The sequence below is a fragment of the Ascaphus truei genome, chromosome 1 (genome assembly GCF_040206685.1).
Source record: "Ascaphus truei isolate aAscTru1 chromosome 1, aAscTru1.hap1, whole genome shotgun sequence".
Classification (NCBI taxonomy): domain Eukaryota; kingdom Metazoa; phylum Chordata; class Amphibia; order Anura; family Ascaphidae; genus Ascaphus; species Ascaphus truei.
In genome coordinates this window covers 469,711,175-469,724,664 of record NC_134483.1, presented here as the reverse complement: position 1 = coordinate 469,724,664, position 13,490 = coordinate 469,711,175, and the positions used below count along the sequence as shown (strand labels likewise).

General features: G+C 41.5%; 1 protein-coding gene across 1 annotated transcript in view; it reads right to left on the bottom strand.

Moving 5' to 3' along the window:
- CORIN (corin, serine peptidase) overlaps positions 1-13,490 on the bottom strand; it is a 330,632-nt gene that overhangs the window by 124,909 nt on the left and 192,233 nt on the right. The gene's annotated exons all lie outside the window — the stretch shown is intronic.

Here is a 13,490-nt window from a genome sequence, read left to right as displayed (position 1 = left end):
CATTCAATGCAGCAAATGTGACCAATGATGCTACATTGGTGAAACAAGTCAAAAACTTCAAACCAGAATGAACCTACACAGAAATCCAAATTCTCAAATGGAATCATTACAAGCACTCAAGAATGGAAAACATTTGAGCTCAAAATGATAATACATTTAGACACTAAAACACTTAATGCTGATTTTTTTTGTTTTTTCCTTAAACTTATATTTATTTTTTTATTTTTCAAAAGAAATTGGAAGGGAAACAGAAAAAAAGGGGAGGGGGTACCACTAATTACAACAACAGTATTAGATACACCATATCATAAAGTAACATCATACATCATATCACAATACACACCCTTGCTGTAGCTCCCAGGTTCGGTCTACTCCTAGATCCTTTCTAGTTCCCACTAAAGTTCCTCCAAAGGGGAACCTGATCCCTTAGCTCTCCCTGATAAAACAGGGTTCTCACACTTTATAGAAATGACTAGATTTATGTCTTAGAAATGCCAATAATATCTCTGTTGTTTGGACCCCATTCACTTTCTGAGTCTTTTTCAAGGCCCCTGCAATCGAAATGTCTTGCTGCAGTCAGAATAGTGTGTGACACCAATTTGTTTGAATTTTGGTTCATATTCTCTATGAGTTTTGCCAGAACCATTGTGAGCGGATCTAAGGGAATTCTTAATTCAATATTTTCTCCTATCATTTTTTGAACCATTACCCAAAACTTCTGTATTTTTGGGCAAAACCACTAAATATGAGCCATATCTCCCACACCTTCACAACCTCTCCAACATAAATTTATAGCCCCGGGAAAATCTGCCTCCATCTCTGGGGGTAAGGTACCATCTGTAAATAAACTTAATATAGTCTCCTTTGTTGTTGTACATACAGTCCTCCCTTGTAATTTCTATCTGGAAATCATCTGCCCCTTGCTCCATATATCAGTGAGTATTAGGAGATGATAATATCCTAATGGCTTAGATCTTGATAAAGTATAGAGATACTGTAAGCCCCCTTTGATATTTCCCAGATATTCATAGCTCCTCGAGCACTGTAGGACCCGGAAAACTTCCATTTGGGGAAATCTGCTTAATATAGTGAGACTTGTAGAAATCTAAACACCTCTGTACTTGAAAGAGAATATTTCTGGCTGAATTTCATAAGTTTATCTTTACACAAAAAATCACTTATATCCTCGATATTCTTGATCTTCCTTCAGTTGAAACTGCTTGTACAGGCAGTCCTCGTTTTACAACGCTTCGCTTTACATGAATGGCTTATCCAACGCTGTGCAATGCATACCTGGTTAATTTTTACAACGCCAAAACGGCTTATCCAACGCTCTTACGACGCTTTGCAACGTTGTGTATGTGTGTATGTGTGTATATATATATATAGATATATATATATATATTTATACACATACACATAAATAACATTGCCAAGCGTCGTAAGAGCGTATATATAATATTATACTATATTATATTATACTATATAATATATTATTTATGATGTTATATTATACACTATATAATGTATGTGTGTGCTGCATATCTTATTGCCTGCGTTAAATATTTGGTGTGTTTTAGTGTTAAAAATGCCTTCAGGGACGGAACTTTTCATTTAAACAGTGTTCCTATGGGAAAACGTGTTTCGCTTTACAACGTTTCGCTATCCAACGCCATTTTGAGTAACGCAATGTGTCGGATAACCGCGGACTGCCTGTATAACACCCTGGACCGAGTTTTTTTTTAATACAATGCCATATTTGTTTGTAATCGTCATCTATGCATCTCTGTTAATTTTACAATTAACCCCCTCCCCTGCATACTGCTGATAGATGTGTGGTCCCGCCATCCCTCTCATCCATGTATTGCCCTATTTATTCCTTCTCTGCATCATCTGCCTTGGAGGGCTATCTTGTTTATTTATTTATTTATTTGTACATCTGTGTTAAGCTCATGGAATCGTTGTAAGTCAGTATTGCTGACCTGAGGAAGAGAGAGAACTCGCGAAGGCTTGTCTTATAATATCACTTTTTAGTCCAAATACAAAAAGGTATCAACTAATACTGAAGTATTCATTTACTCTGCACTATCGCAACGGGACGAACACGGTTATTTCTACTTCATTTATAAATGATGTAAAAATCCAAATCCTCAACGGAATTATGTTTAAAAGAACACAAAGACGGAAAACATTTGAACTCAAACTGATAATGCTCTTTGACACAAATTTTTTTTAATGGTGTATGTGGCGAACACGCGCATTTTAAGTGAAACTTCTTTGTGTTTTGTCACTCAAATTGTAATTATACTCTCAAAAGTCTTTTATTCAATTAAAAACATCAAAAGCAAAATACAATTTCAGTGACAAAACACAACGAATTTTAACATAGAACATGTGTGTTCGGCGCACCCCGTTTTTATTTTTTTTAATATGTACTTTAGGACTCTAAAATAGCAAGTGTCAGAAGTCAGGCCATATGCCGTATTTTTAATAAAGTGTACATAGTGCATCCTAGAATAATTCTGCTTAATACATATTTTCATGTATACATGTACAAACAAATTAAAGTACATATAATCAGCTGTGTGTTGCCTTACTTTGCAGATTACTCGTGTATGTGTGTGTGTGTGTGTGTGTGTGTGTGTGTGTGTCTGGCTGTGGAGGTTGGGTGTGTGGCTGGCTGTGGTGGATGGGTGGGTGGCTGACTGGCTGTGATGGGTGAGTGGGTGGTAGGCTATGGTGGGTGGCTGGCTCTGGTGGACGGATTTTGGCTGTGGTGGATGGGTGGGTGGGTGGCTGTGGGTGGCTGGTGGTGGGTGGGTGGGCATCTAGCTTGCGTGGGTGGCTGGGTGAGTGTCTGACTGTGGTGGGTGGGTGTCTGGCTGTAGTGGATGGGTGGGTGTGAGTCTGGCTGTGGTGGATAGGTGGGTGTCTGGCTGGCTGTGGTGGATGGGTTGTCTGGCTGTGGTGTGTGGGTGTCTGGCTGTGGTGGGTGACTGGGTATGTGTCTGGCTTTGGTGGATCAGTGGGTGTCTGGCTGTGGTGGGTAGGTGCCTGGCTGTGGTGGGTGGTGTCTGTGATGGGTGGGTGTCTTGCTGTGGTGGGTGGGTGCCTGGCTGTGGTGGGTGGGTGCCTGGCTGTGGTGGGTGGGTGTCTAGCTGTGGTGGTGGGTGGGTGTCTGGCTGCTTGGGTGTCTGGTTGTGGTGGATGGGTGGGTGTCTGGCTGTGGTGGATGGTGTCTGGCTGTGGTGGATGGGTGTCTGGCTGTGGTGCATGGGTGTCTGGTTGTGGTGGATCGGTGGGTGTCTGGCTGTGGTGGGTAGGTGCCTGGCTGTGGTGGGTGGTGTCTGTGATGGGTGGGTGTCTTGCTGTGGTGGGTGGGTGCCTGGCTGTGGTGGGTGGGTGTCTAGCTGTGGTGGTGGGTGGGTGTCTGGCTGCTTGGGTGTCTGGTTGTGGTGGATGGGTGGGTGTCTGGCTGTCTGTGGATGGTGTCTGGCTGTGGTGGATGGGTGTCTGGCTGTGGTGCATGGGTGTCTGGTTGTGGTGCATGGGTGGGTGTCTGGCTGTGGTTGGTGCCTCTGCGCATGCGCTGGATGCGGAGGGCCACTGTACATGCGTTGGCAGCGCGTACACATGCGCTGCAGGGGCCGGACACCTATGCGCATGTGCGATGAGATGGGTGCTCCTGCGCATGTGCGTGGAGATGGCTAATCCTGCGCATGCACATTGCGATGGTCGCTCCTCTGCACGAGCGCAGTGACGGCCGCTCTGATGGTTCTCGTGGAGATACAGAGAGTCCCTGCGCATGCACTTGATCAGTGCAGCGATGGCCGCATCTGCGCATGTGCGAGCCGACAGGCTCATCTACAAATGCACGGGGCAACAGCCTATTTTCCCCACAACTACCCTCATTTGCCCACACTGACGTCACGTCCGTCTCACAGACAGCACTTCCGTCTCCATTAACGAAATTCACATGGTGCCGGCAAAGAAGTTTCACTTCAAAAAGAGAACTTAATGCGGATATGGGGTTTCTTACATATTATCAGAATTTGTTGTAATGTTTCTCCCTGCCTCTCTGTTAATTTTACAATTCAAACCATTCTCTCCCCCTCCCTTCACACTGCTGATGGATATATCAAGCTATATAATGTATACCCTGTTCACTTATGTAACTATGTACATATTTGTAACCATGTAATGTTTTATTTGTCATTATAACTCTATGTCCAGGACATACTTGAAAACGAGAGGTAAGTATAAATGTATTACTTCCTAGTAAAACATTTTATAAATAAATAAATAGACTGGGACTGGCTGACCTGACGTAATATCTTTTGGTTTGTGAGTATTGACAATGCATATCTAGTTATAATCTCTGCATAGTTAGAAATGGATTGGTAACATACTGTAACTGCTAGTCATTAGTTTATAAGAAGCTTGTTCTGATATTTCTGATATTTCTGAATATTGTTGTGATACAATAAATGATAAACCTTTTCTTATACAAACTCTGAGTACCCTTTCTTTATAAATAATAATCTCACAATACCCTCCATATCTTAATATGTGAGAGTGTGGCCGAGACTTTTTCAAGTGCAACATTTTGGTTTGTGTTCTCTGCTTAGCGCAGGATATAACTCACCATAAGGCGACACTTGATAAAGGAAGGTAGGATTGAACCCAGATTATGGTCCTAAATGCTCTTCACATTTCTCACCATCTCTTTCATCCATTTATTGCCCTGTCTGTTTATTTACTGTACTGTCCCTCTGTCATGACTTATCTACATCATTTGCCTTAGATTGTTATATTTTTTCTGCTTCTGTGTTAAACTCATGGAATCTTTGTAAATCAGTATTGCTTGATAGGAGGAAGAGAGAGCAGTCCCTAAAGCTTATCTTATGTATGTATGTATGTATGTATGTATGTACTGTATGTATGTATGTACTGTATGTATGTCTTTATTTATATAGTGCCATTAATGCACATATCGCTTCACAGCAGTAATATACATGACAATCATATAAATATCAAATAATACAAATAACAGATCATGGGAATAAGTGCTTCAGACATAAAAGTAAAATTTCGGAAGAGTCCCTGCTCCGAAGAGCTTACAATCTAATTATATCAATTGTTAGTCCAAAAAAAAAGGTATTACCTAATATTGAAGTATGGAAAAAGCGATGATCCAGGGCTCCACGGATTTCAATACAAAGAATTTATTAAGTCAGAATATACAACGTTTCGGCCATAGCAAGGCCTTTATCAAGTCATTGCCAGTCACTTGATAAAGGCCTTCCTATGGCCGAAACGTCATATATTCTGACTTAATAAATTCTTTGTATTGAAATCCGTGGAGCCCTGGATCATCGCTTTTTCCATGCTATTTGGACTGCCACAGACAGGCTATCCCTGAACCAGGAGCACCGGTGCATGCGCAAGTATCATTTATAATTTTTGCATTTCTTTGCATTGTCAAGGTGTGCAGTACAATCATTTAATATGCTAATATTGAAGTACTCATGTACTCTGCACTATCGCTACTGGACTAACACAGCTATTTCTACTTATTCATATTTAGCAATAGCAATTCAGACTATCGGGCAACATTTTCTACTCCCTTTTGTCTCCTCCTAAAAACTACCATACAAGTGTGTATTCATGATATGTATTGCTACATACATCTGGCTTCCAACAGCTACTCAGTCTTGAAGAAATTATTTGTATTGAAATCGTCAGAGCAACATAATGGTTGACATGTTGAGTTTGAGCACAACCTTCCATATGAGAAGTCTTTCACAATACAGGTCTGTCACTGCTGTAAATGTCAGAACAGGTAATTGAGAAGAGATGTATTTATTGGCAGGATACAATAAAAATGTTCAATCTCGACACCACTTCAAAGTCAAATAAGTTGATAGTTAGACAAAGGTAAAACTTTCAATCAACAGCAATCCTGCCTACCCGTTATTTTACAATATATTTATTTTTTAAATAATACGAACCAGTCCTTGGAGCTAAATTGCACTATTTGTACCTCCTGGGACCCCCTCTTCCCAAGATACTCAAAGTTGATGAAGCACCTTCTGTTTCCATTTATAAAGGTTAGCTGAAAATGAACCCCCTAAAAGAAGCATGTCTTTAAATGATTTACACTACTGACTATAGAAGTATTTGACCTCTGTGACATAATGTAAACTGAAGGCCTTTTTACACCTACTGTGTTTGTATGTTTCCCATTACAATATATCATATATTATATATCATATATCATATAGGGAGAAGGAGCGGCTCAGTGAGTAAAGACACTGACTCTGAAACAGGGGAACATGGTTCAATTCCCGGCATTGGCTCCTTGTGACCTTAGGCAAGTCACTTTATCTCCCTGTGCCTCAGTCATAACAAAAAATAGATTGTAAGCTGTACTGAGCAGGGACTGTGGGGTCATGCACTAAGCTCCGTTAAGTTGTTTTTAGAGCGCAAAGTGCTCTTAGAACGTGATGTTGCGCTGAACACAATGCACTAAGCCACGCAAACAGGCACTTTGCGCTCTAAAACGGACTTTTTTCAGGAAACTTGTCAACGTCTAACTTTGCTCGTTCGTTACCCTGTTTGCGTTAAATTCTGCCCTTAAGCAGGATGCACTAAGCTACATAACCTTAGCGTATGCGAAAGTTGCGTTCAACAGAACACGTCAGCTCAAGGTAGACGCAAAAAAAGCTGGACTGAAAATTTTCTTGCTTTACATTTTTGCATGCGCAACACCCATACAACAGGCCGGCGGGTGTCCCCAGCTGACCCCGTGGGAGGCCGGGGGTCCCCGGCTGACCCCGTGGCCGTCCCAGCGTGAGTCCCAGGGTACCCGCGGGCCTGCGGTACCAATGTTGTGCCTACAAAAATACTAAACATTATTTCTAACTAAATACACCCCCCTAACACATACAGTACAATAATGTGCAAAATAACTATTATCCAGATATGGATAATAGATTATTTGCCCATTATTAAACACTGCATTAGCATACCTAAATAAAGTAAATAAAAACAGCAGCCAGCTAATCCAATGAATACAAGCAGTAACAACATCAACAATGAATTAATTAAACCATTAACCAATTAAACCAATTAATTCCTAAACCAACTCCCAATGAACAGTAACACTAACCAATCAAATCAATTAATTATTACAACATTAATGAATGTAAACATTAAAAGACAAAGAAATTAATTCAAACAATATCTGAAATAACATAAAACACATTAGCTGACATAATAAACATGAACTACAAACGAACACCAAACGCAAACATTTTATTACCATTAAGCAGGAAAAAAACAAACAATCACATCCACATAAGAAATTGACATTAAAAAAACCAACAGCAATACCAAGCCACAATTTCCCCCTAAATATTGTCATAATAATGTATTCATCTGTACCCTAAAGTGGTACAGATTAATATATTATCAATCAATGTGCCTCCCTCAAAAAATCAAAAAACACATCCAATGAAGAAACCTGTAAAAAGAGACATTTACAAACATTCAATATATTACTTACCATTAGAAGCGGTGGCCCTCCGACTCCCGGGGTAACAGGAAGCTCACGTACCTTGAAGGCCTCCAACAGCATCCGATGCCATCCGCCATGAAGATCCGGATCAGGTACCCAAATCTTATTTTTTCTTTCTTTAATCCCCTTCTTTTATCTTCATCTGTCACCATTTCTTGATCTTCTTTATCTTCTATCTTCATCTGTCAATCCAAAAAACCCCATGGTAAATCCCAACCGATGTTGTCTCGTCGTCTTCTTGGGCTCAAATGAGGCGTCACGGCCTTAAATAGGGCTTGTGACGTCACATTTAGCCTCAAAATGGTTAACAGCCACCTGATTGGCTGTTCAAACCATGTTCTGACTTTAACTTTTTTTTTTTTACATGACGTCACTTAAAGGGAATGATGCCAGCCAATCAGAATGGCTGTGCTTCATTTGCCTTTAAGATGACATGACGAAGCCGGCGTCACACGGTATTTCAGCCAATCAGATCGTGGGAACCAATTCCACACTCTAATTGGCTGAAATACCATGTGACGCCGGCCATCTTGGATTTAGTGAAGTCATCTTAAAGGCAAATGAAGCACAGCCATTCTGATTGGCTGGCATCATTCCCTTTAAGTGACGTCATGTAAAAAAAAAATAATTAAAGTCGGAACATGGTTTGAACAGCCAATCAGGTGGTTGTTAACCATTTTGAGGCTAAATGTGACGTCACAAGCCCTATTTAAGGCCGTGACGCCTCATTTGAGCCCAAGAAGACGACGAGACAACATCGGTTGGAATTTACCATGGGGTATTTTGGATTGACAGATGAAGATAGAAGATAAAGAAGATAAAGAAATGGTGACAGATGAAGATAGAAGAAGGTGATTAAAGAAAGAAAAAAGAAGATTGGGGTACCTGATCCAGATCTTCATGGTAGATGGCATCGGATGCTGTTGGAGGCCTTCCAGTTACGTGAGCTTCCTGTTACCCCAAGATGCCGGAGGGCCACCGCTTCTAATGGCAAGTAATATATTGAATGTTTGTAAATGTCTCTTTTTACAGGTTTCTTCATTGGATGTGTTTTTTGATTTTTGGGGGAGGCACATTGACTGATAATATATTAATCTGTACCACTTTAGGGTACAGATTAATACATTATTATGACAATATTTGGGGGGCATTTGTGACTTGGTATTGCTGTTGGTTTTTTTAATGTCAATTTCTTATGTGGATGTGATTGTTTGTTTGTTTCCTGCTTAATGGTAATAAAATGTTTGCGATTGGTGTTTGTTTGTGGTTAATATTGTATTATATTAGCTAATGCGTTTTATGGTTATTTCAGATATTGTTTGCATTTCTTTCTTTCTCTTTTAATGTTTACATTCATTAATGTTGTAGTAATTCATTGGTTTGATTGGTTAGTGCTACTATTCATTTTGAGTTGGTTTAGGAATTAATTGGTTTCATTGGTTAATGGTCTAATTCATTGTTGATGTTGTTACTGCTTGTATTCATTGGATTAGCTGGCTACTGTTTTTATTTACTTTATTTAGGTATGCTAATGCAGTATTTAATAATGGGCAAATAATCTATTATCCATATCTGGATAATAGTAATTTTGCACATTATTGTACTGTATGTGTTAGGGAGGAGGGGGGGGGGGCGTGTATTGATGTTTGTTAAATATATTTTTTAATATACATGTGTTTCATAGTGTAGATGTGCAGGGGGTCTCCGGAGCTGAACCGCATTGGTTTCAGGTCCGAGGACCCCCTACTTCAGGAGATACATGCCCCGTTATGGGGTGCCGGTATCCTCTGCACTTTCAAGCGTCCGCGTCACGTGACCGGGACATTGAAATTCTGCAGAGGATACCGGCACCCCATAACGGGGCCTGTATCTCCTGAAGTAGGGGGTCCTCTGACCTGAAACCAATGCTGTTCAGCTCCGGAGACCCCCTGCTCATGTACACTATTATTCAAATGTATTTATTTAGTGTACGATCGCCTGTAACAGCCTTGCATGGAGATGGCAAATCTCCAGGCAAATGTTACATGCGGCTTTTTTTTTTATCAGCTAGCGTACATGAAGTTTAAGAACGCTAGCAGGGGGAAAAAAAGCAACACGTACTCTGTAGGTGTTTTGAGCACGTACGTTAAAAAATGGGTTCTAGGCCTTAATGAATCGCGTCCCCGGCCTCACCTTTTTAACGGACGTGCTTTTTTTGAACATCAGAAAGCAAACCCATTGAGCTTAGTGCATAGCCCTCTGTGTCTGTAAAATGTCTCTGTTAAGCACAACATAAAAAACTAGCAGTGCTATTCAAGAACAAACAATTATTATTATTATATCACTTAGATTTAAAGCAGCTCATGCAAACTCTCCATTTGCCTAATTTTATCATTAACTTGCTGCTTTTATTTGAATTGTTTTGTATTTTTTTTATTCCCTGTATTGTAATTTTCTAAAGCACTGAACCGACTGTTGGAACGCCTCTTTCTTGTGCAGTCGCCACTAGAAGAGTCCTCAGACCCCAACATCAAGGGCAGCAGCAACAGAGCAAAGTGATAGTATAGGACGGCTCAGCTCAGACACTAACTCGATCAGCTGTGTATGCAGGAAATCCCGATCGGTAGAAAACAAGTCACATGCCTAATGCAGCGTGATGACGTGCCACTGCTTTCGAACAGAAGGCCCTCATCCCAACCATCAAGCATGGTGGTGGGATTGTGATGGTTTGGGGCTGCTTTGCTGCCTCAGGACTGGGACGGCTTGCCATCATTGACACAGCCATGAATTTTGCATTATATCAGAAGATACTAGAGGAGAATGGCAGGCCATCCGTTCATGAGTTGAAGCTGAACCCGAAAGTTGGTCATGCAACAAGATAATAATCCAAAACATAATAGCAGGTCCACAAAAGGCTGCAGAAGAAGAAATTCCACGTTTTAGAATGGCCTAGTGAAAGTCTGGAACTAAACCCCATCGAAATGTTGTGGCAGGACCTGAAGTGAACAGTCTATACAAGGAAGCCCTCAAATGTCACTGAGTTAAAGCAGTTCTGTAAAAACTGATGTGAGAGACTGACCAGCAGTTACAGGGGTAGGGTACTTTCCCCCACCCCCTGGGAGATATGTGGCTACGGTATATGTGTGGTGCTATACCTGTGGCGTACAGGAGAGCTGAGTCTCCGCTACTGGGAACCTGGGGTATACCTGAATGATGCTCAATAGAGCATCCACCTGTACGGGATTCTAGCGTGTGGAATTCACCCGTTACAGGACACAAAGAATACACACTTGGTAAAGCCGAACAGTTTTACTATATGCAGCTAATGTAGTTACAGCCTACCCACCAGGCCTCGCAATACTCCGCCCCCTCTCAATGGAGTCACCGTCCCCCAAAGTACCTAGGGGCCCTTGGGCACCCAACCAACCCGGTGTCCACAAGGTCAATCCCCCCTGTGTGGTACAGCACTGCCCACTAATGTGTAAAGGTGAGTTGGTGCACTTTGTTGGGTACCTGCCAGGTGTGTCTACACCCAGGCGCACAGATGCTGTAACTGATGATGGGATCCACGGATCCATTGCCGTAACCCGCAAAGCCTCTGCCTCTACGTTGGGTGGTATCCCGTCTGGACTGTGCCACCTTTGATGAGAGTCTCTATGTAAAGGGTGATCTAGACCCAGACCACCTATGGACATGATGCAGCCTCTCCTGACTGTATCCCTCACTCTGAAGCTACAGGACAGTGTCCCTGCAGCAACCACAAGCTGAGGGGAGTCGGGGCCTAGCTGGGACCTAATAGGGGGTATCTGGCCTAGTGCAGGTGCCACAAACACCTGCACACATAACCTACCCCTTCCTTGTCCCAGCTCTGACTGGCGTGGTCTCAGATGCGCCAAATGTATCAATCTGGGAACGCAGGGAATCCTGGAGCTCTACTGGCTGTCATAGCTCACATGTCCCGCTGCCCCTGTGCATCCTGGGGCTTGTAGTTCCCTTGCAGACCTGTCTGAGTAATCGCTGCAGCTGTTGCGTTCCTATGCGCATGCGCGACCATATCCAACATGGCGGCGCCCTGCAACAGGAGCCGCCGGCGATCGGATCGCCTCTCCTAGCTACCACTAGAACCTCGCACCCTCGCAACTCTCCCGGCACCCGCCGGACGCATCCGCCGCCACAGCGAAGGTAAAAGGGGATTACGGGGACCAGGGTTACACAGGAAACACTTAATTGAAGTTATTGCTGCTCATGGGGATGCCACCAGGTACTGAATGTAAAGGTTCACATACTTTTTGACACATGGATATTGAATGTTGAATCATTTGTGGATAAACATTTTGAGAAAATATCCTGTTTTTGTGTAAATTGTTTGATCAGGTTATCTTTATTTATTATTAGGACTTAGGTTAAGATACACCATCAAATGTGAGCAATGACACCCGGTCAACCCAAGAATCCACCCCTTTTTTGTTATTAAATTCAACAGGGCTCATAGAGATATCAAAAACACATTATCAAAACATTGGCACATTTTGCAAATGGATCCCATCTTGAACCAAGTGCTTACAGAAAAAAACCCTGTGGTTTTTACAAAATCTCAAACTTTAAAAAATATACAAGCACCTAGTCTATTAAAAGGAACAAATCTAAAACCCCAAAAGGACCTTAGAGATACTCAAGGAATAGTTGGGAATTTCAAATGTACAAAGTGCAAGATCTGTACTTACTGTATATGAACCCAACAAAGAAATGTATTTCAGATACCGCAGGAATAGAGTATAATATCTCTAGTTTCATTAATTGACTGTCCACATACATGGTCTATGTTCTACAGTGTGGTTGAGGACTACAGTATGTGGGCAGGACTAAGTGGAATTTGAAAGTGTGCATGTAACAGGGGACTTATCCCTGTTCACAAATGTGCCTCTAATCCAGCAGTGTGGTGGTTAACTGCTGGTAGGCAATTAACTAACACCACCTGGCTAATTACAGGGGTTAGAAAAAGCCTGCCTCTGAGACAGGACGTTAGACACCTTAGTCCACAACTGGGCTGAACAAGGAGACAGACGTCTTGAGTCTGCCAAAAGAGACTGCAAGCTGACAACATGACACAGGGGATAATACTTCTATACCTGGATCCTGACATTGCCTTATCACAGATGGGTGTGGACACCAGGAGAACAAAGAAGCCTTCCCCTACAGCAACCCAGCTAACAGATAAGACTTTTCTTTTAAGACTATTATCTACTGTATGTCTATCTGCGTATATGAATGTCTCTATGATTTGGGCTGGTGAATCGCTAGGCTAACCATGCAGTTAGAGAGCTGGATCAAAAGTGTATATATACTCCAGAGTGGAGCGGATTTTGTTTGCTGATTTACATGTTTGCTGTGTTTAAAGCAACAGGCGCAATTCACCTTAAAACAGTCTCCATTGCATACCTCTGAACACATCTCTTACAGTGCATTATGTAGCATTTTAAAAATATAATTAATATTCCGAAATTTGAGGCTACATTGAAACCACTTACCCATTTTGTTAATTCATTTTAGAGACATCCATAGTTGCAACACCAACGGGATTAGGTTTATGGGAATAGAAAAGATCCAGGAAAAAGTTAGAGCAGGATACCGTGATCTGTTGATTGCCAAAAGAGAACAATGCTACTGTAGATCTTTACAAAACAAATATCCAAAGGGACTCAATGACTATATCGAATTGAAACCCTTTTAAAATGATATCTAAATAGCATATTAGCCATGCTTTTAGTGCATTCTTCTATATTTTTTAAGGATGGACGATGACATTTATTTTCATTATATATTGTTTTGACTTCTGCTTTATCCTTACCTGTCAATCTGTGTATATGATTTACCTACTATGGTCTGCTATTTATTTTCCATTATATTACATTGTTGTTTATGTGTTTCATTT